Source organism: Schistocerca serialis, chromosome 6 (genome assembly GCF_023864345.2).
Source record: "Schistocerca serialis cubense isolate TAMUIC-IGC-003099 chromosome 6, iqSchSeri2.2, whole genome shotgun sequence".
Taxonomy (NCBI): domain Eukaryota; kingdom Metazoa; phylum Arthropoda; class Insecta; order Orthoptera; family Acrididae; genus Schistocerca; species Schistocerca serialis.
This window is the reverse complement of record NC_064643.1, coordinates 338217601-338245303: the sequence shown is the minus strand read 5'-3', so window position 1 is coordinate 338245303 and position 27703 is coordinate 338217601. Positions and strand designations below refer to the sequence as shown.

Below are 27703 nucleotides of genomic sequence, written 5' to 3'. Positions count from 1 at the left end.
GTGGGGTGACGCTGGACGCGGTCGAGATAGCAGTAAATTAGCAGGCAGGGCTAAATCTAGTTGTTAATTGGAACTCAGGTCAGGTAATTTTCATCAATTCTATAATCAGTATCGCCATATTCTTGTATCAGAACACAGCAATATATTCATGCTTGAAAACAGTTCAAAATTATCTCAAAGGGCTCTCTTACAAATCAATACGCCATCTTGGAGAACGTTACTAACTCCCGAATTAAATATAAATCCTACCAGTTCTCGCCTATCTTCGCAACACACACAAAATCACACGCCAAATTATAGTTATATTTATTAGTGCTAATAGGAATATCACTGCTAGCCTCAAAGGCTTATTAGTCTCTGATTAAGCTAATTATGATGTGGAGATAGTAGTTTGTAGCGTCTAGAGAGTGTGTCATCACACCTTCGTTATGAACGATCTACTGAATTACGTACTTCTGGAAGTAAGTTCTTACATTGTTCACAAAGCAGGTCATGTATTCCGTGAGCTCGCACATTCTTCACTGGAAATGCAGATTACAGAATAAGAGAACAACAAAAGTTAACATCTTACTAACGAATTTTGCATTTTAATATATAGGCTACAAAGACCACTTTTCATTTGTAGGCTTTGAAGCAACACAAAAACATAATTTTGAAAGTTAACGTAATTGTTATACATAAAGTGAGACAAATGGAAGATGTAATGAAATATTTGAACCAGCTACTTCAATTTACTCTGTCCAACCTTTGCATGACTGCTACTTGAGATAGGTCGTCGGGCAAAATTTTTGACACACCGGTGAGTAGATGCGAAAGTATGAGAATCGTCCGCTGTAACCTATTACGTAAATAGAACACTGAAATCAGTGACCAGATGTTCGTGACCTTGCGTAGGCCGACAACAGCTGATAAGGGACGACATATTCGAATGTGTGTTTGCTGGTACTCCCTGCGTTTGTCCTATGCATGTTTCACTAGCTGGCGTCCTCACGAATGGATCACGAACACTATGCTAGCACCAACCGGTCACTGGTTTACTTAATAGAGAGTTTCAAAAAGTGATGCAACCTTATGGAAGAATGTTTCCTTACTTGTTACAGTCATGAAGTTCGCTAAATTGGGGGAAAATGACACCAGGGAATATTTGTTGTCATTAGAGGTGCCCATTATACTGAAACCCTGAATGCTTCTCACCAAAGTATGGCAAGGACGCGAAAAACAACTGTCCGCCGTCGACCGGTAGTGTGACAGGCTTCAGAAATACATGTGGCAGATGCAGCTAAAAGCGCTAGCAACAGAAAGTTTAATCGGCACTGTGCAAGTGACTCAAGCCATCTGCAACAGCAAATAAGGAGAAGCCGATGACTGGTTTTGGCCTGACGAGTCACGGTTTCACCTCGCACAGAATTCACGTATTTACGCTACGGAAATCGATCACGGCTGCACGAGACCCCTTTTCACACACAAAAAAGAGTGTATTTCGCGTCCAATATCCTCTTCACATTCTTACATGGCACAATGGAGAGCGAGCGCTACATACAAATGGCGTGACAATCTATTAGCACTACACCTGACGACCGGTTGCAGTACGCTTGGTTTCAGCAGAACAATGCTACAGCTCACACAGCCAACATATCATGGCTTTCTAGGATCATTGTTTTTACGGATAAGTACTTTCAAAAGAATTGTGGAACCCTCAGTGTTCTGATTTATCTCTCTCTCTTTTTCTTTCTGCTTGTGGAGGTATCTGAAAGACGCCGCTTACAAATTTCAGTATCCCACTATTCCTTTACTGAAAAAAAGAGTTTTGTGGTATTTACTCAACGAATTGTATAACATGTTTTAAAAATGCAATGTCAGATTCTGTCTTGTAGTAGAAGCCACTTTCTACACCTTCCGACCGAGCGAGGTGGCGCAGTGGTTAGCACACTGGACTCGCATTCGGGAGGACGATGGTTCAATCCCGTCTCCGGCCATCCTGATTTAGGTTTTCCGTGATTTCCCTAAATCGTTTCAGGCAAATGTCGGGATGGTTCCTTTGAAAGGGCACGGCCGATTTCCTTCCCAATCCTTTCATAACCCGAGTTTGCGCTCCGTCTCTAATGACCTCGTTGTCGACGGGACGTTAAACACTAACCACCACCACCACACCTTACGCGACTTTATAATTTTCCCGTAGTGAGTCTTTACTATTTACTTTTTACTTTTCTTTTACTTTTTGAACGTCGTGTAGTTCCCAACGCTTAAGTTCATGCGTAGTCCGTGTGTACTCTTACACGCATGGGGATAAGTGTATAATTCTGTTTAACTGAATCAATGTCCCACCTCAACTTTAAAGATAGATCTTCACGTATTCTAATAAGATTCTTTAGTGTATTTTTCCCTGTTTAAAACGGTCATATATTTTTTCTGATATTAGTATTTCGTAAATGAGTCTGACACTCAATTTATTTAGTGATGTATGGAAGATAATGGCAAAGCTGTGCTGCACCGCAATGAAATAATCACCGTGGCGTTGAAATCTGTCTGGAGTATCTGAAACGAGCTTTCAGTAAAAGAAAGAGTGACATGGTTTTCTGGAGAAAAGAGGATGGAATACGATCATGGTGCTACCGTTCTTGGAAAAGGGCAAGAGAGGAGGTTCTAAGCCTGTTCAATTTCGGTTTTACGTTTTATGTAAAGACAGAAACCGGAAGTGTAGTGGTCAGTCAAATGAAAACGAGACAGATGGAAAAAAGGAATTAAAATGCCTGGATTTCCAAAATTTCCAACAATCTTGACACAAACCATCCAATCGTTTCAGTCCTGATTACCAACCCTCATACTGTGCCATTCTTGTACCAACCTTAGGCTCAACAATCAAATAAGGAACACAGGTTTATAGATAAGTACATACTCGAAAGTTTTAAGGTTCAAAATGGTTCAAATGGCTCTGAGCACTATGGGACTCAACTTCTGAGGTCATTAGTCCCCTAGAACTTAGAACTAGTTAAACCTAACTAATCTAGGGACATCACACACATCCATGCCCGAGGCAGGATTCGAACCTGCGACCGTAGAGGTCTCGCGGTTCCAGACTGCTGCGCCTAGAACCGTACGGCCACTTCGGCCGGCGAAAGTGTTAAGGATTTGACAACAATAAATCAAAAAATATAATGGTAAGATACTCAACAGTAGAGTTAAAGGTTTTACTTTATTAATTAGAATAACGTAAAAAAATAATAATGGAAAATTAATCTTACAATGTCTGTTTTCTTCCTAAAGTTGACAGTAATCAGTAAATGTTGCCAAGGCTATTTCATGTCAGATTTAGCTGCTTTCAAGAATGTAACACCATTTTTCACCACACTGTAGAATTCGTTGTAAGGCATATTATTATTAATGCACTTTCGTAAAAGTCAAGTAACTTGTTATCTACCCCATTTCCACTGAGGAATACCTCTAACATAATGGACATATTTTGCTATTACCTTTATTACCGGTATCACTTGGATTCAAGGACAGATCTTCTGGCTGAGCACTTTCACAATAATTTCAATAGATCTGGGGACTAGCACAATCATAAACTGACTTTCTGCTCCGGTTCTGCCACATGAAACCTGTTTTGCAATTTTCGACTCTTGAGATATGTCAGCCATTTCCTTGCTGTTACTATCTATGCCTGAATAGCTCAGATTATGTCTAAGAGTATTAAACACAAGGGCTAATTCTGTGGCAAAAAGATTACTTTCAGGAGATTTAGTTCGTGAAATGGGCTATTTCTTTAGACTGAAGCTGTGAAGGCGTTTCAAGTTAATGTCCTTCACTCCTAGGATGCTGCTTCAAATCTGATTCGCCGCGCGGGGCAGCCGAGCGGCCTTGGGCATCTTGCACGGTTCGCGCGGGTCCCCTCCCCCCCGTCGGAGGTTCGAGTCCTCTCTCGAGCATGAGTGTGTGTGTGTGTGTGTGTGTGTGTGTGTGTGTGTGTGTTGTCCTTAGTAATCTGATTCACCTCCATGAGAGACATATATAACTCTATTGAATACCGTGAATGAACTTGTTGTCACGCACAGACTACCCAAATAAAAGATGCTTCCCAAAACATCTGCTAACAAGTGACTCGTCTGCATTACTTCTTCATTTTTGACGAAACTGAAACACTATCATTTTCTATCACACTTTTTAGACATACGTCGAACAACATTGTGGCTGAGGTAAGGTCCCGAGCAAGGCTGCCTGCAGTACTCCGTGGCCGTCTGCGGGCACTGATGGTGAGATATCGGTCTTCTTGTGATGTTGTGCACTGTGGACGTCCCATACCGTAGCGCCTGTACACGTTTCCTGTCTGCTGGAATCATTGCTCTAATCTTGAGATCACACTTCGTGGCACACAGAGGGCCCGTGCTAAGACCTGCTGTGTTTGACCAGCCTCCGATCGCCCTAGTATTCCAACTCCCATAACGTCATCAATATGTGTTCTTTGAGCCATTTTCAACACACAGTCACCATTAACACGTCTGAAAACGTCTGCACACTTACTCGGTGCACCGTACTCTGGCATGCACCAACACACCTCTGCGAATGTGGACTGCTGCCAGCGGCCGACCGGAGTGGCCGAGCGGTTCTAGGCGCAACAGTCTGGAACCGCGCGATCGCTACAGTCGTAGGTTCGAATCCTGCCTCGGACATGGATGTGTGTGATGTCCTTAGGTTAGTTAGGTTTAAGTAGTTCTAAGTTCTAGGGGACTAATGACCTCAGAAGTTAAGTCCCATAGTACTCAGAGCCATTTGACTGCTGCCAGCGCCACCGTGCGACGACCGCAGTTCAAATGCACCGCACGGTGATACCCCGAGGTGATTTAAACCCGCAAACAGCCCAACAGAGCGTTGTTTCATCATTATCCTTAATTTATGAGCATGAGAGTATTATGCTGCTAAAACCTGGTGAAACTGTTAACACTTATCGCTACGAACAGCAAATTATCGATCTAAATCGAGAATTACGTGAAAGACGACAGGAATATGGAAAAAGGCAACACAAAATCATATTGCGGCGCAGTTTGAGGCGTCATGTCACGGACTGCGCGGCCCCTTCCGCCGGAGGTTCGATACTCCTTCGGGCTTGGGCGTGTGCGACGTTCTTAGCACAGATTAGTTTAAGTAGTGTGTAAGTCTAGGGACCGATGACCTACGCAGTTTGGTCCCTTAGGAATTCACACACATTTGAACATTTTGAAAATCATATTGCTCCATGATAACGCTCCATCACTCACAGCAAAACGGGTCAGGGAAGCGATGGAGGTGTTCAGATGGGAAATACTAGGGCATGCGGTTTATTCTCCAGACTTGGCACCGTTCGACTGTCATCTATTTGCATCACTGGGACACGCTCTCGCTGAGCAACGTTTAAATTCGTTGAAAATGTTCGAAAATGGCTCGCTGACTGGTTCGCTTCAAAAGAAGAAGTGTTTTTTTTTTTTTTTTTCCGTGGCATCACAGCCTGCAGGAGAGGTGGGAGAATTGTCTAAATAGGAATGAAGACTTTTTGAATAAAACATTGTTCATCAGTTTCAATCAACAGACGTGTAATTATTGCAACCAAATTCCGATTACACCTGGTAGTGCCTATCTCCAAGCGTTTGCCAGTTCAGTTTTTCCGGCACCGTCGTGACTCTCTCGCATGGATTAAACAAACGGTCACCATTCGTGCTGCCCTTCTTGGCACACGTTTAGTATCACCTGTAAGTCCTGTTTGGTATGGGTCCCATACACTTAATCAATTTTCTAGGATGGGTCGCACGAGTGTTGTGCAAGCGGTCTCCTTTGTAAATTGACCGCATTTCCCAAGTACCCTATTAACGAAACGGCTGAGCCACTTCACCTGCAACTTAGCCTTTGAGGTAATTCCATTTTATACCTCTGTGTATTGTTAAACTCAGGTATTTGTATGAGTCCGACTGATTCCCATTGTGGCTCGTTGATACTGTAGTCGCTGAACACTATATTTTTCGTTTTGTGACGTCCACAGAGCTACATTCCTGAACATTTAAAGACAGTTTTCAGTCTGTGTACCAGTTTGAAATACACTCCTGGAAATGGAAAAAAGAACACATTGACACCGGTGTGTCAGACCCACCATACTTGCTCCTGACACTGCGAGAGGGCTGTACAAGCAATGATCACACGCACGGCACAGCGGACACACCAGGAACCGCGGTGTTGGCCGTCGAATGGCGCTAGCTGCGCAGCATTTGTGCACCGCCGCCGTCAGTGTCAGCCAGTTTGCCGTGGCATACCGAGCTCCATCACAGTCTTTAACACTGGTAGCATGCCGCGACAGCGTGGACGTGAACCGTATGTGCAGTTGACGGACTTTGAGCGAGGGCGTATAGTGGGCATGCGGGAGGCCGGGTGGACGTACCGCCGAATTGCTCAACACGTGGGGCGTGAGGTCTCCACAGTACATCGATGTTGTCGCCAGTGGTCGGCGGAAGGTGCACGTGCCCGTCGACCTGGGACCGGACCGCAGCGACGCACGGATGCACGCCAAGACCGTAGGATCCTACGCAGTGCCATAGGGGACCGCACCGCCACTTCCCAGCAAATTAGGGACACTGTTGCTCCTGGGGTATCGGCGAGGACCATACGCAACCGTCTCCATGAAGCTGGGCTACGGTCCCGCACACCGTTAGGCCGTCTTCCGCTCACGCCCCAACATCGTGCAGCCCGCCTCCAGTGGTGTCGCGACAGGCGTGAATGGAGGGACGAATGGAGACGTGTCGTCTTCAGCGATGAGAGTCGCTTCTGCCTTGGTGCCAATGATGGTCGTATGCGTGTTTGGCGCCGTGCAGGTGAGCGCCACAATCAGGACTGCATACGACCGAGGCACACAGGGCCAACACCCGGCATCATGGTGTGGGGAGCGATCTCCTACACTGGCCGTACACCACTGGTGATCGTCGAGGGGACACTGAATAGTGCACGGTACATCCAAACCGTCATCGAACCCATCGTTCTACCATTCCTAGACCGGCAAGGGAACTTGCTGTTCCAACAGGACAATGCACGTCCGCATGTATCCCGTGCCACCCAACGTGCTCTAGAAGGTGTAAGTCAACTACCCTGGCCAGCAAGATCTCCGGATCTGTCCCCCATTGAGCATGTTTGGGACTGGATGAAGCGTCGTCTCACGCGATCTGCACGTCCAGCACGAACGCTGGTCCAACTGAGGCGCCAGGTAGAAATGGCATGGCAAGCCGTTCCACAGGACTACATCCAGCATCTCTACGATCGTCTCCATGGGAGAATAGCAGCCTGCATTGCTGCGAAAGGTGGATATACACTATACTAGTGCCGACATTGTGCATGCTCTGTTGCCTGTGACTATGTGCATGTGGTTCTGTCAGTGTGATCATGTGATGTATCTGACCCCAGGAATGTGTCAATAAAGTTTCCCCTTCCTGGGACAATGAATTCACGGTGTTCTTATTTCAATTTCCAGGAGTGTATTATCAAGATCTAACACCAACGAGTGCTTAAATTAGTGGAGCAGCGGGCTAGGGAAGAATTACTGCTCGAGGTACCAACAATGAGATATCTTTGTGTGCTTTCCTCCGGACAATGCACACGGCTTTAACGACTTACATGATAAGTGCTTCTTACGCAACTGTCAACAACTTATGTTCGCCCAGCAGCCCTCCTGCAGACAGCTTCACGTCTTCTGGAACCATCCTCTGCAACTGGGATCCGAGCTCTTAGTCACGTACCCCATCATGGAGTTGAAGAACTGCGTTTCGTCTCGAACAGTTTTAAAGCAGGGATAATGTCCCAACACCTGACTACCTCTAGACCATTAAGGGCGCCGTATTGGCGCATTTCGGCAAGGATGGGGGAACGGGGCGGGGGAGAGGGGAGAGATTGGACGTGGCACATTTTATAAATCTTCCCCAGAAGTGCCCGGCAGTAGTTGAGGGAAACAACGAAGCTTACAAAATAACTCTTTTTTAGCTTCAGTCGTGTTTTCTTCTTTTTCTTTTGCTCTTCAAAGTTTAAGCACTTGTGCCTGTTCCGTCTCCACTTTTCACTGCTACTTACTTCTGAGCATTCCTGCATTCCCATCTTGGTTGATAAAGAATGGCGTTATGTGGTAGTCATTCTGCACTCATTCTTTGTAGGTGATGCTATAGTTTCTTCAATCTTTTCTTAATATTATAAATACCTAATTCATTACTAACATCCTCATTTCTGATATCATCTTCCCTGGTAACACCTATAACTTTCCTTAGGAATCTCATTTCTGCTGCTTTTATTTGACTTTTATTTCGTTTTTTAGAGATCCATAATTCACTTCTATATACCAATAATGGTGTACACCGCTTTTATTACTTATTGTCATAAGATTGTGAAAACAAGGAGCCGGTCGCTGTGGCCGAGCGGTTCTAGGCGCTTCGTCCGGAACCGCGCTGCTGCTACGGTCGCAGGTTCGAATCCTGCCTCGGGCAAGGATGTGTGTGATGTCCTTAGGTTAGTTAGGTTTAAGTAGTTCTCAAGTCTAGGGGACTGATGACCTCAGATGTTAAATCCCATAGTGCTTAGAGCCATTTGAACCATTTTTGAAAACAAGGTTGATTACATGGAATTATATTTGAAAGTGATGTCAAATATTAAAGACGATCAGAAAGTTTTCGTTAGAGGGCGTTGCTGCAGAGTATATGCAACCCAACGCGACTCTGATGCGGTTATATAAGCACCGACATATGAATAAGGGGTTATTGTGCCCTTCGAACGGAAACTTTTTGATCGCCCCTTATGTTACTGGTGTTGAAACAGAGTTCGTAATAAATCGGCGATGTTAAAATGGAATTAGAAGAAGATCTGATTCAACGAATTTTAGATCTTCAATAAATTGAGGCTATCCCTTCACGACTTCCGCCATCTCAAAAGATAAGTAGTGACAAACACGTAACAGCCACACAACATTATTATTATTCACGATGCAAAATTATGGACGATTCACTAAAATTAATATTGCGATTTTGTTCAATTCTGAGTAGGACATGTATCGTGTATGTTGTGTATAAGATATACGACGTCGAACCACCATCGGCTAAGCCCCACATGGTTTCAGCTTGGTCACAGACCTATAGATGCAGCTTTGTCTCCATTGCGAACGCGTTTCGCTTATTCGGCACTTGCCGCCTTGAGCAGAACTCGGCAATGTCGCTCGTGTATTTCTTATTTGTTTATTTTTTATTTTGGGCAGCAAAGGTCATACGGCCAACAGTAGATACCAAAGTCTCATATTAACATAATCGCAATTTCTACAGTAAAACAGTGAAAATAGGTAAATGGGCAATCATAAGTTCTTAACGTAAAATGAAAATGCTAAAAGACGAACAACAAACAGCCAGCAATAGTTAACAATAGTATCACGTTAACATTAGTGCAATTTTCACAACTGAATGGCGAAAAGAGTATAAAGAAAAAAAAAGTTATTTACAAGAAAAACACAAACCCAATTAAAAAGCAAAAAACTACAACTCAGGGTTCGAACCAGGCCAGTTCCAGAGGAAAATAACGTTCATAGCAACTTATAATTGAATGTTGGACAACGGCGTCGTCTACAAAGATGTTCTTAATGCGAAGTAAAAACGCAAACAGACGTCCTACTTTTCGAATAGGGGTGGTTCTACAGGATAACAAGCCTCATACAACTTACATGCAGCTCGTGCATGCAGGGCGCTCAGTTCGCACGGTGAGCTACTATTTCTCACTATGGACACAGAATGCCATCGACTGTCGCGTCCCACAGTGGAATAAATGTATTAACAGTTATGGCGAATACTTTTGAAATAACAAACAGTTTACTTACTTTTTTCCATCTGTAACGTTTTCATCTGACTGCCCCTTGTACAGGAGTTTATGGTAATCGCAACATAAATCTAAAATTCACAATAGCTCACTGTATGTTGGATCGGTAACTGCTGAGGTCACAAGGTAGGTTCTTCTGCAATTCAAAATTATTGTATGCAAAAAAGTGAAGACATCTGTTGAACGTAATCATCACAGTACATTTTACACCTCACGGGAAATGTTGTGTTATTATGATAAGAGTCTACAAGATTCGGGTAGTTTGCACTGAAGACGGTCATACAGTGAGCGAAATCGATCTGTAAAATAAATAATTTCAGTCATTACGACCGATGCTGCCATTTATCCAAATTATTTTGACATTCAAGATTCGTCCATTGGCACACTATTACTTTCAAATCAGCAAGCTTGTGCCATTCAAATAGGTCATCAAAAATATTAAAATAATGCAAGCAGTGTTCAGTAAGTAATTTTTCTGAAAGCAAGTTCATTTTATTCAGGATTATAGTACACCATATTATTCTCCATTCTTTTGGCTACAAAATCCCATTTTTCAATAAAATCTCTGTTCAGTGCGATGACTTAATGCCATCTTACTGGCAGGGTCTATATGCCCATATGGTACCAATCTGTTGGTCGGCGTCGTAGCCAACGTCTTGCTGAATCAATAAACTCCCCATTACCCACGTATTGCTTCCTGCTGAGTGCGTTCTCCTTGGGCCAAACGGAAATCGGAAAGTGCGGGATCTGGGCTGTAGGGTGGATGAAGAACCGTCCAAAAAAGTTTCGAGAACTCCTCAGGTGCACACACGTGTCTGACGCCTTGCACTGTCATCAAGAAGGAGAAGTTCGTTTGCACTTTTGTGCTAATGAACACGCTAAAACTGTTTCTTCAATTTTCTGAGTGTAGCACAATACACTTCATAGATGATCGTCGCACCATGAGATAGGACACCTAACAGAATAATCCCTTCATAGTTCTAGAAGTCCGTCGCTGTGACTTTACCGGCTGAAGATGAGGCTCTGGACGTTTTTCTCCGAAGGAGAGGTGGCGCCACTCCATGAACTGCCGTTTTGTTTTCGGTTCGAAGCGATGAACCCATGGTTCACTGCCTTGTTCGACAAAAAATTGTCATGATCAGTCTCGTAACGTGCAAGCAGTACCTCACAGATGGTTCTTCATTGCTCTTTATTGTGTACTGTTAGGTGGGGAGGAACCCAGCGAGCACATACTTTTGAGTACCCCAACTGGTGGACGAGTGTGTCATCACTACCAACAGAGACGCCCAGTCGAGCAGCAAAGCGTTTGATTGTGATCCATCGATCACCTCGAACGAGAGTCTCCGCACGTTCCAGAATTGCAGGAGTCATAGCTGTTTTCGGCCGGCCGGCACAAGGGAAATAGGACGAGTTTATGCGACCTCATTGCGATGGTTACAGACTAGCTCAACAACTCACCATGCTTCTTTTCACTGCCAGGTCTCCGTAGACATTCTGCAAGCGCCTATGAATATCAGAGATGGTCTGGTTTTCCATCAAAAGAAAGTCAATGACATATCTCTGCTTGGTACGCACCTTCGTTATAGACGCCATTTTGAAGGCTACGTATAGCGCCACCACCTAGCGGAACTTCACGAAACTATAGGGGCGGAAGCATAATTATTTCACGATGTCGCACAACAAATTCCGATTTTTTTCAACCGAAACTGGCCGAGAAGAAAAATTACTTGCATTGCTTATTGAACGCCCCTCGTAATTCTGATTCAGCTCACGTTGTTCGGCAGAATTTTTCTTTTTATTGTAAATTTCAATTTCTTCCAGTACCTCGAGAACCTTCGTTTGAATGCAGTGTGCAGCACCTCCATATTACGGTTGATTTCTTGCACCGAATGCCTCATTGCAGCCATGTGGACGTTCAACTGGTTAACATGGCTCTGAGCGCTATGGGACTTAACATCGGAGGTCATCAGTCCCCTAGCACTACTTAAGCCTAACTAACCTAAGGACATCACACACATCCATGCCCGAGGCAGGATCCGAACCTGCGACCGTAGCGGTCGCGCGGTTCCAGACTGAAGCGCCTAGAACTGCTCGGCCACACCGGCCGGCCCGTGTGGACGTCAAAAGCTGTATCATTCTGCGAGAACGTGTGCTCCCTAAAACGCCTTTGGTAGTAACGACCCGTTTGGATCGTAGTCATTGCATTTAATTGCTTATGTACCTGATCCAAAACTAATAAATCTAGTTTGGTACTAATTACAAGCCGAAGTCGTGATGTTAAAGTGTTCGTAGTTTGGAACAATATACAGGATGAGTCAGGTAAAGAATCTTAACTCCTGTATCGATTGAGGTATTGAAGCAAGCATGATTTTTTAAAATAGAAAGCGCTTGAGAAGACGAGTACAGTCATATAACGCTTCTTAATTCTGAGGTTGAAACACTTTGCAAAAGAGTCCGAGAAATACTTTAAAACTGAAAAGTAAGCGGCCGAAATGGGGTGTTGTGTTGTAAACACGTTCATGCCAGGCTACTTCGTTGTTATCAAGCCTTTTGATTGTTTACTTGTCTGTAATGCGGAACTAGCAGGAACTGTGTTGCCTTTGGCGGGCTATTTCTCCTCCAACATTTCGCAGAAATGTACACGAATGAATAGAAGTTACACATGCTATTCTTATAAGGCAAATAACTGTAATCAAAAGCTGCCTGACGAAACTGTAGTTGTTCCCACAATAATCGGGAACGTAGACTTTTGAAATAGTTCTCCAAAGCCCATCTCATGTGCCAAAATCTAGCATATGCCATAGTTCCATATACAAAAACCGCAGCTGATCCTGTATCCATGTCGTATAGGAAATGAGGTTTTTGGCCGTGCGGTTAAAGGCGCTGCACTCTGGAACCGCAAGACCGCTACGGTCGCAGGTTCGAATCCCGCCTCGGGCATGGATGTTTGTGATGTCCTTAGGTTAGTTAGGTTTAAGTAGTTCTAAGTTCTAGGGGACTAATGACCTCAGCAGTTGAGTCCCATAGTGCTCAGAGCCATTTGAACCATTTGAAACGAGGTTTCATCCGTCTTGCTACATATAACTACTGAGCCTGGTATGACAGCTGTGTTTACATCGCAATAGCCGACTGTAGCCGTTTTGATTTCCAATTTAGTGGATTTCTAGTACTCTTTTGCAAAAGGCTGCAATGTCAATGCTAATAAACGCCATATCACTGTATCTGTCTTTCCAACAGCTATCTAACGCAGTTATGAAAGTATACGGTTCCATTAAAAAAGACCACACTGTTTTCAATATCTTGGTTGATACCAGAATTCAGAGCATTACCCACACAAAATATTACGCGACCCTCGGCATACTATCAATTGTGGAAAACCTCGTTTCGATATCTAGAACCGTTCAGGAAATAAAATTAATGTTACGTGAATCACCACGTACATTGCTTCTGTCAAGTTTTATCGCAAATCTGCCTAAGCCATCTCAAACTGACACTCCAATACTCGATCCTCGACGTCCTCCATATCGACTATCACGTTATCAAACAGTTTCTCGCCCTCGTAGAGGCCGTCAATGAACTTTTTCCATACATCTGCTGTCTCATGTCCTTTTATCTTTGTAATTCGTTTCGTCCTCTTAATTATTGCTATTAAATTCTCCAAACTTATTTTGAATTTTCTGTATCCTTGAAGATTCGCTCGTTCTTTCACTTTTCGGGTTCCTGAAAGTGCGTGCCGACATATCACACTGAAATTTTACGTTCAGCGCGATGTCAAAGAACCGTTTTGTGGAAGCCAGCGCGCCGCACTCGCGTAATTGCCAGCGAGGCCATAGAAATCGAGACACCGGAAGATCCACTCAGCTGTCACATGCGCTATTTGCGTCTCTTATTTGCTGTGTGAGCGAGAGAGTACATCGTAAGTAAAGTTCATCAAAGTAATGACGAGCAGCAGACCTAGCAGCATAAGGGCTTTACAGACATGCAACAGTTTCATCTGCCCACAAATATTAATAAGAGTCCCGTGTTAAACGAACGTGGAATACACAATGGAAGTTGTTGTGAATAGTGTAACAATGGAGACAATTTGTCATTGCTTCAAATCTTTGCATCTCCCAAGTGCAGATCTTACCAGTTGACGAACAAGGAACCCCTTGACTACGAGGTCGCAAAAGGTAAATTATTTTTACGGCGTTCGACGCCACACATGTTATCTACTATGCACCCATAATATTGGCTGCTAATGGCAACAGGGGGCGAGACTGGAGGTATCCAACTGTGAGCACAACATGAGGCTACGGAGCGTAGTTGAACTGCTTAGTTGACGGATAACTCACAACAGTGGTAGTGATTGATGTTGATACAAAGCCGATGAATGGCAACGATAAACAAATCAAATAATGCATTATATCTACAACGACAGTAGCCGAAGTTGACACTTGACAGGAAAGTAAACAAAAATGTAAATGTCGTGTGACTAGGGCCTCCCGTCGGGTAGACCGTTTGCCGTGTGCAGTCTTCCGATTTGACGCCACTTCGGCGACTTGCGCGTCGATGGTGATGAAATGATGATTAGGACAACACAACACCCAGTCCCTGAGCGGAGAATATCTCCGACCCAGCCGGGAATCGATCCCAGGCCCTTTTATTGCGGACGTCACATGACATCCGTTAAAGTTCGTTTGTTGATCCTTCCACTCAGTTTTTTTATTGCAGAGGCCAACCAGCTCTCTGACGGAACACGCTGAGCTACCATGCTGGCGACCACTCAGCTACCGGGGGCGGACACTGGAAAGCAAAAATGTTGAAATGTGTGCGAATTCCTATGGGACCAAACTGCTGAGGTCATCGGTTCCTAGTCTTACACAGTACTTAAACTAACTTACGCTACACAGACGTCTGTGCCCGAGGGAGAACTCGAACCTCCGGCGAGCGGGGCAGCGCAATCAGTGACATGGCGCCTGAGACCGCGCGGCCACTCCGCGCGGCTACAGGAAAGTAACCCAAAGAATTTGGTAGAGTGAGAAAGATGTGGCAGATGGAATATTACCGTTTCTGCAAGATGAGTCAGTGAAATGTGTGGTGTCATATACGCTCGACTACGTGGACAATGTACATGAGGAGTACAATGATGACGATACGTGCTTAATAAGTGAATGTGATATTGAAACAAGCACCGAGCCGTTTAATTCAACATCCTTATCGGACAGGGAGCCACAAATTCCGTCCCCAGTGAAATGTAGTAAGGGGCAATCGTTGTCGAAGGAGCGGGTGCTAAACATAATTACTTACAAGAAAGATCATCCGCAGCATAGCAAAAAACAGTTATGAACAGGTTTCGAATAAGTGCGCAGCAATATAACCGCCTGGTGTATAAGAAAAACTACCTGTTACAAAAACTGGTGTTTACGCGTTTCAAGGATACTCGATACAATTTACAGGATGTGCGTGATAGTAACCTACAATGTTATGCACATCAAACTTGGTGCTACATAGATTTCAGCGATTTCAAGGGAAACAGTGGTTGGTTATGTAATTTCTAATAGTGCTACAGAATTGGAAGACGCAAGATAACGAAATTTTAAACAAAGCGTTAACTTGACGATGCACAGCAAACTGCGGAATCGGCCCGAAAATTCTTAGATGAGATAAACAAACTTATCAAATGGTTCAAATGGCTCTAAGCACTATGGGACTAACATCGGAGGTCATCATTCCCCTAGATTTAGAACTACTTAAACCCAACTAACCTAAGGACATCATACACGCCCATGACCGAGCCAGGATTCGAACATGCGACCATAGCAACAGCGCGGTTCCGGACTGAAGCGCCTAGAACCGCTCGGCCACAGCGAACAAACTTATCCAGTCGTTCAGTAAGGAATTTGTTTTCAACTCCGACCGATCGAGATTTGAAGGGGAAGTGTTTATGTAAGGAAAATTAGAGGTACCAAGAGAGTTGTATCAAGATTGACTAACATTAGTGCCTTAATTCATTCGTGTACAATTACGCCGACTGTTAATCTGGATGGTAAATTAGCTGGAAAGTTATTTACTATACCGCGAGAAGTTGGAGGTGCTCTGTCTCCTACGATTCTTTCTCGTACGCGTGGTCTTGCAAGGGCAGAGGGAATATTTACATCACAGAAAGCAAAATCGGGAAAATGGGCGTAAGGGATCTGCAACTATGAGATGGGGACTGCCGGTCGAAGTGGCCGTGCGGTTAAAGGCGCGGCAGTCTGGAACCGCAAGACCGCTACGGTCGCAGGTTCGAATCCTGCCTCGGGCATGGGTGTTTGTGATGTCCTTAGGTTAGTTAGGTTTAACTAGTTCTAAGTTCTAGGGGACTAATGACCTCAGCAGTTGAGTCCGATAGTGCTCAGAGCCATTTGGGATGGGGACTGGTTGTTTGTGTTGTCCGCATCATTTCATCTCCATCTTTCGTGAGAGTAGCTAGGTAGGAAATTGTAAAAATTGGGAGGCCGGCCGAAGTGGCCGTGCGGTTAAAGGCGCTGCAGTCTGGAACCGCAAGACCGCTACGGTCGCAGGTTCGAATCCTGCCTCGGGCATGGATGTTTGTGATGTCCTTAGGTTAGTTAGGTTTAACTAGTTCTAAGTTCTAGGGGACTAATGACCTCAGCAGTTGAGTCCCATAGTGCTCAGAGCCATTTGAACCATTTTTTATGTAAAAATTGGGACTTTGTACGGGCGCTGATGACTGCGCAGTTGAGCGCCCCACAAACCAAACATCATCATAATCAACTATGGTATGAGCACTGCTTTTCGCCAATAGCGGAATAAATTGGTTTTTCTTGATTCTTTTAGAGCAAACTGTCCCTCCTGAAAAGTGTGATATTGTAGTTCATACCACCTAGAACCACTGAACAAATTCAGCCTCTGGATGTTTGTTTTCCGTGCCTATAGAACATATTATCGCACTGTGGGCCGAACCGCACAATAACCCTGGGTTCGGTGTGGGGCTGTGAACCACTGACGGCTACGGCGGGACGAAGCCTCTCCGTCGTTTCTAGGTCCCCGTAGCATCAGACACGATGTTTCAATTTATTACTTCTTTACTACCGGCTCTTTTTGCGACACAGCTTGCAAACGGTATCCACATATATCACGGAATGTGCCGGAAAAATTATGTTACACTCCTGGAAATTGAAATAAGAACACCGTGAATTCATTGTCCCAGGAAGGGGAAACTTTATTGACACATTCCTGGAGCCAGATACATCACATGATCACACTGACAGAACCACAGGCACATAGACACAGGCAACAGAGCATGCACAATGTCGGCACTAGTACAGTGTATATCCACCTTTCGCAGCAATGCAGGCTGCTATTCTCCCATGGAGACGATCGTAGAGATGCTGGATGTAGTCCTGTGGAACGGCTTGCCATGCCATTTCCACCTGGCGCCTCAGTTGGACCAGCGTTCGTGCTGGACGTGAAGACCGCGTGAGACGACGCTTCATCCAGTCCCAAACATGCTCAATGGGGGACAGATCCGGAGATCTTGCTGGCCAGAGTAGTTGACTTACACCTTCTAGAGCACGTTGGGTGGCACGGGATACATGCGGACGTGCATTGTCCTGTTGGAACAGCAAGTTCCCTTGCCGGTCTAGGAATGGTAGAACGATGGGTTCGATGACGGTTTGGATGTACCGTGCACTATTCAGTGTCCCCTCGACGATCACCAGTGGTGTACGGCCAGTGTAGGAGATCGCTCCCCACACCATGATGCCGGGTGTTGGCCCTGTGTGCCTCGGTCATATGCAGTCCTGATTGTGGCGCTCACCTGCACGGCGCCAAACACGCATACGACCATCATTGGCACCAAGGCAGAAGCGACTCTCATCGCTGAAGACGACACGTCTCCATTCGTCCCTCCATTTACGCCTGTCGCGACACCACTGGAGGCGGGCTGCACGATGTTGGGGCGTGAGCGGAAGACGGCCTAACGGTATGCGGGACCGTAGCCCGGCTTCATGGAGACGGTTGCGAATGGTCCTCGCCGATACCCCAGGAGCAACAGTGTCCCTAATTTGCTGGGAAGTGGCGGTGCGGTCCTATACGGCACTGCGTAGGATCCTACGGTCTTGGCGTGCATCCGTGCGTCGCTGCGGTCCGGTCCCAGGTCGACGGGTACGTGCACCTTCCGCCGACCACTGGCGACAACATCGATGTACTGTGGAGACCTCACGCCCCACGTGTTGAGCAATTCGGCGGTACGTCCACCCGGCCTCCCGCATGCCCACTATACGCCCTCGCTCAAAGTCCGTCAACTGCACATACGGTTCACGTCCACGCTGTCGCGGCATGCTACCAGTGTTAAAGACTGCGATGGAGCTCCGTATGCCACGGCAAACTGGCTGACACTGACGGCGGCGGTGCACAAATGCTGCGCAGCTAGCGCCATTCGACGGCCAACACCGCGGTTCCTGGTGTGTCCGCTGTGCCGTGCGTGTGATCATTGCTTGTACAGCCCTCTCGCAGTGTCCGGAGCAAGTATGGTGGGTCTGACACACCGGTGTCAATGTGTTCTTTTTTCCATTTCCAGGAGTGTATTTCGCGACACATAATATAACACCATTAGCAGTGAGAAGCGTGGAAAACTAGTTTGTACTTCACATGGAGCGCAAATTATCAAGAGTATACTCATCCAATTTTTCATAACTTCCAACAAATTTTAACGATAATTTCTAACCTTCTCTGAACTTTATCTCGCTTACTTGCTTAACGTCAAATATTTAACACATTAACTCGTATGTAAAGTAATCAAACATCTGAAGCTGTTTTGTACATAGCAGATCGTTTCTTCACGAAATCGGGGGATTACTGATAGCTACCTTACTGAATTAACTCACACTTGAGAGTTTAAGAGTACACATTGTGTGATACATGCAAATCACTGAACATTGGAATAACCGCTGCTGCGAGAATTCTAATTGTTGATCAATCCTCGCTGTATGAACTGCTAAGATAAACTGGTGTGGTGCGATGCTATATCTAAAAATTGATTTTGTGGTGTCACCGCCAGACACCACACTTGCTAGGTGGTAGCCTTTAAATCGGCGGCGGTCCGTTAGTATACGTCGGACCCGCGTGTCGCCACTATGAGTAATTGCAGACCGAGCGCCGCCACACGGCAGGTCTAGAGAGACTTCCTAGCACTCGCCCCAGTTGTACAACAGACTTTGCTAGCGATGGTTCACTGACAAAATACGCTCTCATTTGCCGAGACGATAGTTAGCATAGCCTTCAGCTACGTCATTTGCTACGACCTAGCAAGGCGCCAGTACCAGTTACTATTGATACTGTAATAATGTGCCGTCAAGACCGACTTTCACCATTTATGGATTAAAGTTAAGTATTCGACCAGCTACGTCCGTTTTTTCTGAAGTCTAATTTCTCAGTCCTGCTCCAGACCTCACGCCAGCCAGCTTGAGCTAAAACGCGTGCCTTTCGGCTTCCTCTTGTAACCCGGTGTTGGCTCTCCTGCCAACCCACAACAGAGTTCCCTTTGAACCCATTCCTTCTACATATTGAAATTATATCGCAGACAAACGGAAACATGTAACAAAAAACATATTTTTTCAAGGAAAAGGAAAAGGAGTGTTTCGAGATTAAAAAAAAATAATTTTATATTTGCAAGATAAATTTAATCTCACAGTAACGTTGAGTTTTATTTTAAATTAAAACACAGTGCAACAGTCTTAAAATGATACTAGACAACTCTCTAGCTTCATTTGTTGCATTGCACTGTTCTTCAGAAAAGAACATAACTAAGACGCAAAAGACTTCAGTAGTACCGATCCTGAACTGAACACCGGAACTGCCACATGATGATTAAGAAAAGACGCAATAAGCTTTAAATTTAGTAACTTACTGAGTTGTTTTTTATTTATTTGTTATTTACAATGTTTTTACCAAACTTACAACCCATCCACGGAATAATCAGATACACAGTTCATGATAACGAGTGCCTTCAAGAAAAACGAATCAGAAAGATCGACCTAGAAACGTATCTTAAGCTGACCGCGAGAGTGGTGCTGTCACAGTCGACCGGTTATTTGCGAGCCACACTGTCAGCGAATCACAGACAAGTGTTTGGAGGCGCGTGCTGTTTCTGCGCAGTAGCTTTGCTTTCCTATCCCATTCATTTACGGAACATGGGAAACAGAGCTGTTTGTGACATCCGCTCTATACTGTAATTAACCTTATCTTATCTCTGCTTGCTTGCCTTTCACGATAGGAGTTAAGGGAGCAGCATACTGTTTTCAAGTTCCTCACCGGAAGCATCGACCGGACGAGGAACAGGAACTGAAATGATTATATTGCATTATTAGCCAGAAGACCCTATATGGGTTTAGGGCGCATAGTGCAATTTTTGTTATCATTTTTTACTTGACGCCACTTCGGCGGCTTGCGCATCTATCTGATGATGATGAGACAGAATAATCAGGACAAGACAAATACCCAACTCCGAGCGAAGAAAATCTTCAACACGGTAGGGAATCGAACCCGGAACCCCGCGGTCTAGAGGCTACTACGCTAGCCACTAGATCACGACCTGCAGACAACTAAAAAATAAAATAGCCATTACGGGCGTAACCGCTCCACACACAGTCGTTATCACGGACATTCTGTGACACTTTCGGTGAATTTTTCCAGCAGCCACATAGAACAGCTACCTGTTTTTTTTTTTCTGACTGACCGCACACAACTGCACTGGCCATCATCAGTTACTATAAAATATACTTTTATTTTGGATTCCCCCGTATAGCACAATAGGTCAAATGGACGGATTTTGGTTACAGTCAACATCGATATCCAGTCATGCAAATGTAGTGTTTCGTCTTGTAAACAACAAAATTAAACAAAAGTACTATTAAAAATTGGTCATGAACAATAAAGGTGAACGTTATCTAACGATATTCTTCCCTGTCAATTTATAATTTCACTTCTGTTTTATTTTTACTGCGTTCCGGCCCAACCGTTAGACTTGTTGGTTGGTTGGCTGATATGGGAGGAGGGTACCAAACAGCGAGATCGTCGGTCCCACAGGGAAGGAAGTAGGCCGTGTCCTTTCAAAGGAACCATCCTGGCATTTGCCTGAAGAGATTTAGGGAAATCAGCACTCCGTCTTCAGACCACAAGTGGCCCATTGGGACCATCCGACCGCCGTGTCATCCTCACTGAGGAGGCGGATAGGAGTCAGCATACCACTCTCCCGGTCGTTATGGTGGTTTTCTAAGACTGGAGCCGCTACTATTCAGTCGAGCAGCTCCTCAATTGGCATCACGAGGCAGAGTGCACCCCGAAAAATGGCAACAGCGCATGGCGTCCCGGATGGTCACCCATCCAAGTGCCGGCCACGCCCGACAGTGATCCGACGCGAACCAGTGTATCCACTGCGGCAAGGCCGTTGCTTTAGAGAAATCAGGGAAAACCAAAATCAGGATAGCCGGGCACGGATTTGAAGCGCCGCCCTTCCGAATGCGAGTCCAGTGTGCTAACCACTGCGCCACCTCGCTCGATCACACTTGTTGACCGTAATCCAAATACGATTGCTGACAGAAAACGTGAAGCGCCCATAAGGGGAAGAGAAACCGAAATAAAACTTCATGGTTTGAGAGGACATGTGACGTTATTTCCGCGGCAAATTCACAAAGAACTTCGCAATAAGAGCCTACTTATTAGTATGACGCTGCACCCCTTCTGTCAAGAATCCATGAACTTGAAACTTCCTGGCATATTAAAACTGTGTGCCCGACCGAGACTCGAACTCGGGACCTTTGCCCGTTCGCGGGCAAGTGCTTTACCACTGAGCTACCGAAGCACGACTCACGGCCGGTACGCACAGCTTTACTTCTGCCAGTATCTCGTCTCTTACCTTCCAAACTTTACAGAAGCTCTCCTGCGAACCTTGCAGAACCAGCACTCCTGAAAGAAAGGATATTGCGGAGACATGGCTTAGCCACAGCCTGGGGGATGTTTCCAGAATAAGATTTTCACTCTGCAGCGGAGTGTGCGCTGATATGAAACTTCCTGGCAGATTAAAACCGTGTGCCCGACCGAGACTCGAACTCGGAACCTTTGCCTGTTCGCGGGCAAGTGCTCTACCACTGAGCTACCGAAGCACGACTCAAGGCCGGTACCCACAGCTTTACTTCTGCCAGTATCTCGTCTCCTACCTTCCAAACTTTACAGAAGCTCTCCTGCGAACCTTGCAGAACTAGCACTCCTGAAAGAAAGGATATCGCGGAGACATGGCTTAGTCACAGCCTGGGGGATGTTTCCAGAATGAGATTTTCACTCTGCAGCGGAGTGTGCGCTGATATGAACTTATTCAGTTGGGAAGATGTCATAAAGCCGTTACATCCTCTCACAAGGCAAAGTGGCCTATAACTGCTGTCACTGGTTCTTGATATGAGGGATACTGGCTGTGGGACAGAGTTGACACCCTAATTGATCCCACACGTGTTCTGTTAGGTACAGATATAGCCATCATGTTGGTCACAGTCGTACCTTATCAACATGCAGACAGTTGGTAGACGCATGCGCCATATATGGGCGAGCATTGTCCTGCTGGAAACTGGCACCACATACTGTCGCATGGGAGGCTACACAAGAAGACGCAGGATGTCCGGGATGTACCGTTTTGCTATCGGAGTTCAGTCAATCACTACCAGCCACGACCTGAAGTTATACACGATGGATCCCCATACCATGATGCCAAGAGTAACACCGATGTGCCTCTCCTAGTTATAGTGAGGGTCAGTGAAGTGAAACGGGAAGAAGACAACGATTTCAGGTCAGACGAGTATAGGGTAAAGAATGAGTTACTGTGAACGGTTCAGTGACTGAATAGTTTTCATCAGAATTGACAACAAGCCAACACTGACCACAGCAGTTCAGGTGTACATGCCGACGTCGCAAGCAGAAGATGAAGAGAGGGAGAAAGTATATGAGAATATTGAACGGGTAATTCAGTACGTAAGGGAAGATGAAAAACTAGTAGTCGTGGGAGATTGAAAAGCGCGTGTAGGGGAAGGAGTAGAAGAAATGGTTACGGAAGAATATGGGCTTGGTAGTAGGAATGCCAGGAGAAAAACTAATTGAGTTCCGCAATAAATTTCTGATGGTAATAGCGAATGCCCTGTTCAAGAATCGCATAAGGAGGAGATATACTTCGAAAAGGCCGGGAGATACAGGAAGATTTCAGTTAGATTACAACACAGTCAGGTAGAGATTCATCAGATACTGGACTTTAAAGCGTAACCAGGGGCACATAAAGACTCAGGTCGCTATTTGATAATGGTGAAGAGTAGACTCAAGTTTAAGAGAGACAGGTCAGGAAGAATCAGTGCGCAGTGAAGTGGGATATGGAAGTTACAAAGGAACGAAGAGATACGCTTGAAGTTCTCTGAGGCTATGGATACTGCGATCATGAATTGTTCAGTAGGCATTTCAGTCGAAGATGAATGGACGTCTTTAAAAAGGGCAATCACAGAAGTTAGAGAGAAAAACGTAGTTTCAAGGAAGGTAACTGCGAAGAAACCATATGTAACAGAAAAAAATTTCCGTTGATTGACGAAAGAAGGCAGTACAAAAATATTCAGGGAAATTTAGGAATACAGAAACATAAGTCAATTAGGAATAAAGTAAACAGAAAGTTCGGGGAAAATAAAGCGAAATGGCTACATGAAATAGTGAAGAAATCGAAAAAGAAATGATTTTCGGAAGGACTGAGCATATAGAAAAATCAAAACAGCCTTTGATGAAATTAAAAGTAAGGGCAGTAATATTAAGACCGCAATGGGAATTCCACTGTTAAATGCAGAGGAGAGAGCGGGTAGCTGGAAAGAGTGCACTGAAGGCCCCTATGAGGGGGAAGACTTGCCTAATGAAGTGATAGAAGACTTAACAGGTCGAAAGAGGAGAGGTAGATGATCCAGTATTAGAATCTGAATACAGGCGAGCTTCGGTAGAATTTCTAATATAATTCGGGGAACTAGCAACAAAACTATTATTCACGTTGGTGTGTGGAATGTATTGGGACTGGCGATAAAGCATCTGACTTCCCACACAATTCTGAAGTGCGAGGATTATCACACTATCAGCTTAACAGCTCACGCATCCAAGTTTCAGAGAAGACTAATAATCAGAAGAATGGAAAAGAAAATTGAGGGTATGTCATATGACGATCAGTTTGCCTTTAGGAAAAGTGAAGGCAAGAAAGAGGCAATTCTGAAGTTACCGTTGATAATGGAAGCAAGACTGAAGAAAAATCAAAACATGTTCATGGAATTTGTCAACCTGTTCAAAGCATTTGACAACGTCAAATGGTGCAAGTTGTTCGAAATACTGAGAAATACAGATGTAAGCTGTCTAGAAAGACGGATAATATATACTATAGCCGGCCGAAGTGGCCGTGCGGTTAAAGGCGCTGCAGTCTGGAACCGCAAGACCGCTACGGTCGCAGGTTCGAATCCTGTCTCGGGAATGGATGTTTGTGAAGACCTTAGGTTAGTCAGGTTTAACTAGTTCTGAGTTCTAGGGGACTAATGACCTCAGCAGTTGAGTCCCATAGTGTTCAGAGCCAATATATACTACATACAAAAAATAAGAGGGAGCAATAAGAATGCAAAACCAAGAACGAAGTTCACAGAAATGTAGCCATTCGCCACTGATGTTCTTCATCTACATCTACATTTATACTCCGCAAGCCACCCAACGGTGTGTGGCGGAGGGCACTTTACGTGCCACTGTCATTACCTCCCTTTCCTGTTCCAGTCGCGTATGGTTCACGGGAAGAACGACTGTCTGAAAGCCTCCGTGCGCGCTCTAATCTCTCTAATTTTACATTCGTGATCTCCTCGGGAGGTATAAGTAGGGGGAAGCAATATATTCGATACCTCATCCAGAAACGCACCCTCTCGAAACCTGGCGAGCAATCTACACCGCGATGCAGAGCGCCTCTCTTGCAGAGTCTGCCACTTGAGTTTGTTAAACATCTCCGTAACGCTATCACGGTTACCAAATAATCCTGTGACGAAACGCGCCGCTCTTCTTTGGATCTTCTCTATCTCCTCCGTCAACCCGATCTGGTACGGATCCCACACTGATGAGTAATACTCAAGTATAGGTCGAACGAGTGTTTTGTATGCCACCTCCTTTGTTGATGGACTACATTTTCTAAGGACTCTCCCAATGAATCTCAACCTGGTACCCGCCTTACCAACAATTAATTTTATATGATCATTCCACTTCAAATCGTTCCGCACGCATAGTCCCAGATATTTTACAGAAGTAACTGCTACCAGTGTTTGTTCCGCTATCATATAATCATACAATAAAGGATCCTTCTTTCTATGTATTCGCAATACATTACATTTGTTCAGTGCAAACGTCGAAGAAGCAATGATGGAAATAAAAGAAAAGTTCAAGGCGGAGATTAAAATTCAAGATGAAAGGATATCAATGGTAAAATTCGCTGATTACATTCCTATCCTAAGTGAAAGTGAAGAAGAATTACAGGACCGCTGAATGGAGTGAATAATGTAATGAGAACAGAATATGGTTTGAGAGTAAATCGAAGAAAGACGAAAGCACTGAGCAGTAGCAGAACTCAGAAGAGCGAGAAATTAAATATCAGAATTGGTGATCAAGAAGCGGATAAAGTTAAGGAATTCTGCTACATAGGCAGAAAACTTATCCATGATGGACGGAGCAAGGAGGACATAAAAAGAACACAACAATTGGCAAAAAGAGCATTCCTGACCAAGATAGGTCTACTAGCGTCAAAAATAGGTCTTAATTCGAGGAAGAAAGTTTTGAGAACATACTTCTAGAGCACAGCGCCGGCCGCGGTGATCGAGCGTTTCTAGGCGCTTCAGTCAGGAACCGCGCGACTGTTACGGTCGCAGGTTAGAATACTGCCTCGGGCATTGATGTGTGTGTGATGTTCTTAGGTTAGTTAGGTTTACGTAGTTCTAAGTTCTAGGGGACTGATGACCACAGATGTTAAGTCCCATAGTGCTCAGAGCCATTTGAACCATTTGAAAAAGGATGCATGTGGAGAAACACTCTTTAGAGCTAAAACATGAATAACGTAATCTTGAGCTGTAATAGCGTGAAGATGCGTTTTCACTTGACTCAGGACCTCTGATCAAGCCCTAAGAATACGACGCGCCCGAATCAAGGACAACTTAAAAGTTGAATAAAACGTCTACTTAAACCTAAGGGATTGAACTTTCAGTTTGTGTCGGCTGCTTCCTATCAACGCAAATACATACTGAAACAGAAGAGACAAATTCTAGAAAAGTGCATTATTATGATACCAAACTCCAAGTATGATTTTCATGTAATAGCGGGAAGACCAACATTACAACACCCACGGAAACCACTTGTTACATCCCATGGACTGTTATGTGATAGGGCTATACCTACTTTTTACTTAATATCTGCCTTATGGAAGCTACTTTGCAACCAGAAGATTACGTCGATATCTTTTACATAACACATTTATACCAGTTGCCATACCGAGCGAGGTGGCGCAGTGGTTAGCGCACTGGACTCGCATTCGGGAGGACGACGGTTCAATCCCGTCTCCGGCCATCCTGATTTAGGTTTTCCGTGATTTCCCTAAATCCTTTCAGGCAAATGCCGGGATGGTTCCTTTGAAAGGGCACGGCCGATTTCCTTCCCAATCCTTCCCTAACCCGAGCTTGCGCTCCGTCTCTAATGACCTCCGTGTCGACGGGACGTTAAACACTAACCACCACCATCACCAGCTGCCATAACATACAATTGTGATCAGCTACTATGTGCTGTATATTCTCATTTAGGGTTTGGTGGCTAAAGGAGGTCACCCCTAAAACATATCCACAACAAATAAATATAAGGAGATGCGTTTTTCGTTTATAATACGGGGTGTTTCCAAAAAGGAAGTTCCACATTATTATGGAAGGCCAAGTAAATTTTTCTGTATGTTTCACAACACTTCAGAGTGGCATAGATACATGGCACTAATTTTCAATATAGTCACCAAGTCCCTGTTAGAACGATAGGAAGTTCTATCAGTCTTCTCCAATTTCTCGACGATAGAAATCCGCTCCTTGGTCACGGAGCCATTCGAGAACCGTTTTGGAGACGTCCTCAACATTGTAAAATCTGAGAACCGGTTCCTCGATAGCCGGGAAGTCTTATTGTTAGTTATGGTCGATGTCAATGGTCTTCCTTCCAGATCGGCATCACCCACACCTGTGCGGTTTGGTCAAATTGTTGGCACCATTCCACTACTGTTGGACGCGACATCGCATCTGGTCCAAATACCTCCAGAATTTCACGATGAACCTGTGCGAAACTTCAACATTTTGCCCACAATAACTGTACTGAGTAATGTTCTTCAACTCTGGATTGAGTTTCCAGTTACCGCGCCATTTCATTCGTTCATCCTGCTGCACCTGCAACAGAGCTGTGTCTGATATGCAAGCAGTTTTTAAAGTTTATGGATCCCGAATTATGATACCAAAATTTTTTGGTGCTGCGGGCGATACGAGGAGACAAACGACACACACACACGCCAGACTATCCTAAGCTCACATTCAAGCGATATACGTCCTGTGGACGTCGAGGTCAGAATGAGTAGATAAGAGATAGGATGGAACAAATGTAACAGGGAGAGGGGAACAAATGGTTCATGTTATTTCCAAAGCAACCATACCGACATTTGCCTTAGGCAATTGAGAGCAATTACGGAAAACTGTAATATGGATAGCCGAAGGGAATTTCTACAGCTATATCCACACCCCGCAAGCCACTGCACTGTGCATGGCAGAGG

General features: G+C 44.9%; 1 protein-coding gene and 1 non-coding gene across 3 annotated transcripts in view; one reads left to right on the top strand and one right to left on the bottom strand.

Moving 5' to 3' along the window:
- The window catches only part of LOC126484310 (uncharacterized oxidoreductase YjmC-like), a 245325-nt gene that overhangs the window by 73335 nt on the left and 144287 nt on the right, over positions 1–27703 (bottom strand). The gene's annotated exons all lie outside the window — the stretch shown is intronic.
- Trnaa-cgc (transfer RNA alanine (anticodon CGC)) lies at positions 26406–26478 on the top strand. Its single transcript has one exon. It is a non-coding gene; the product is annotated as a tRNA-Ala (tRNA).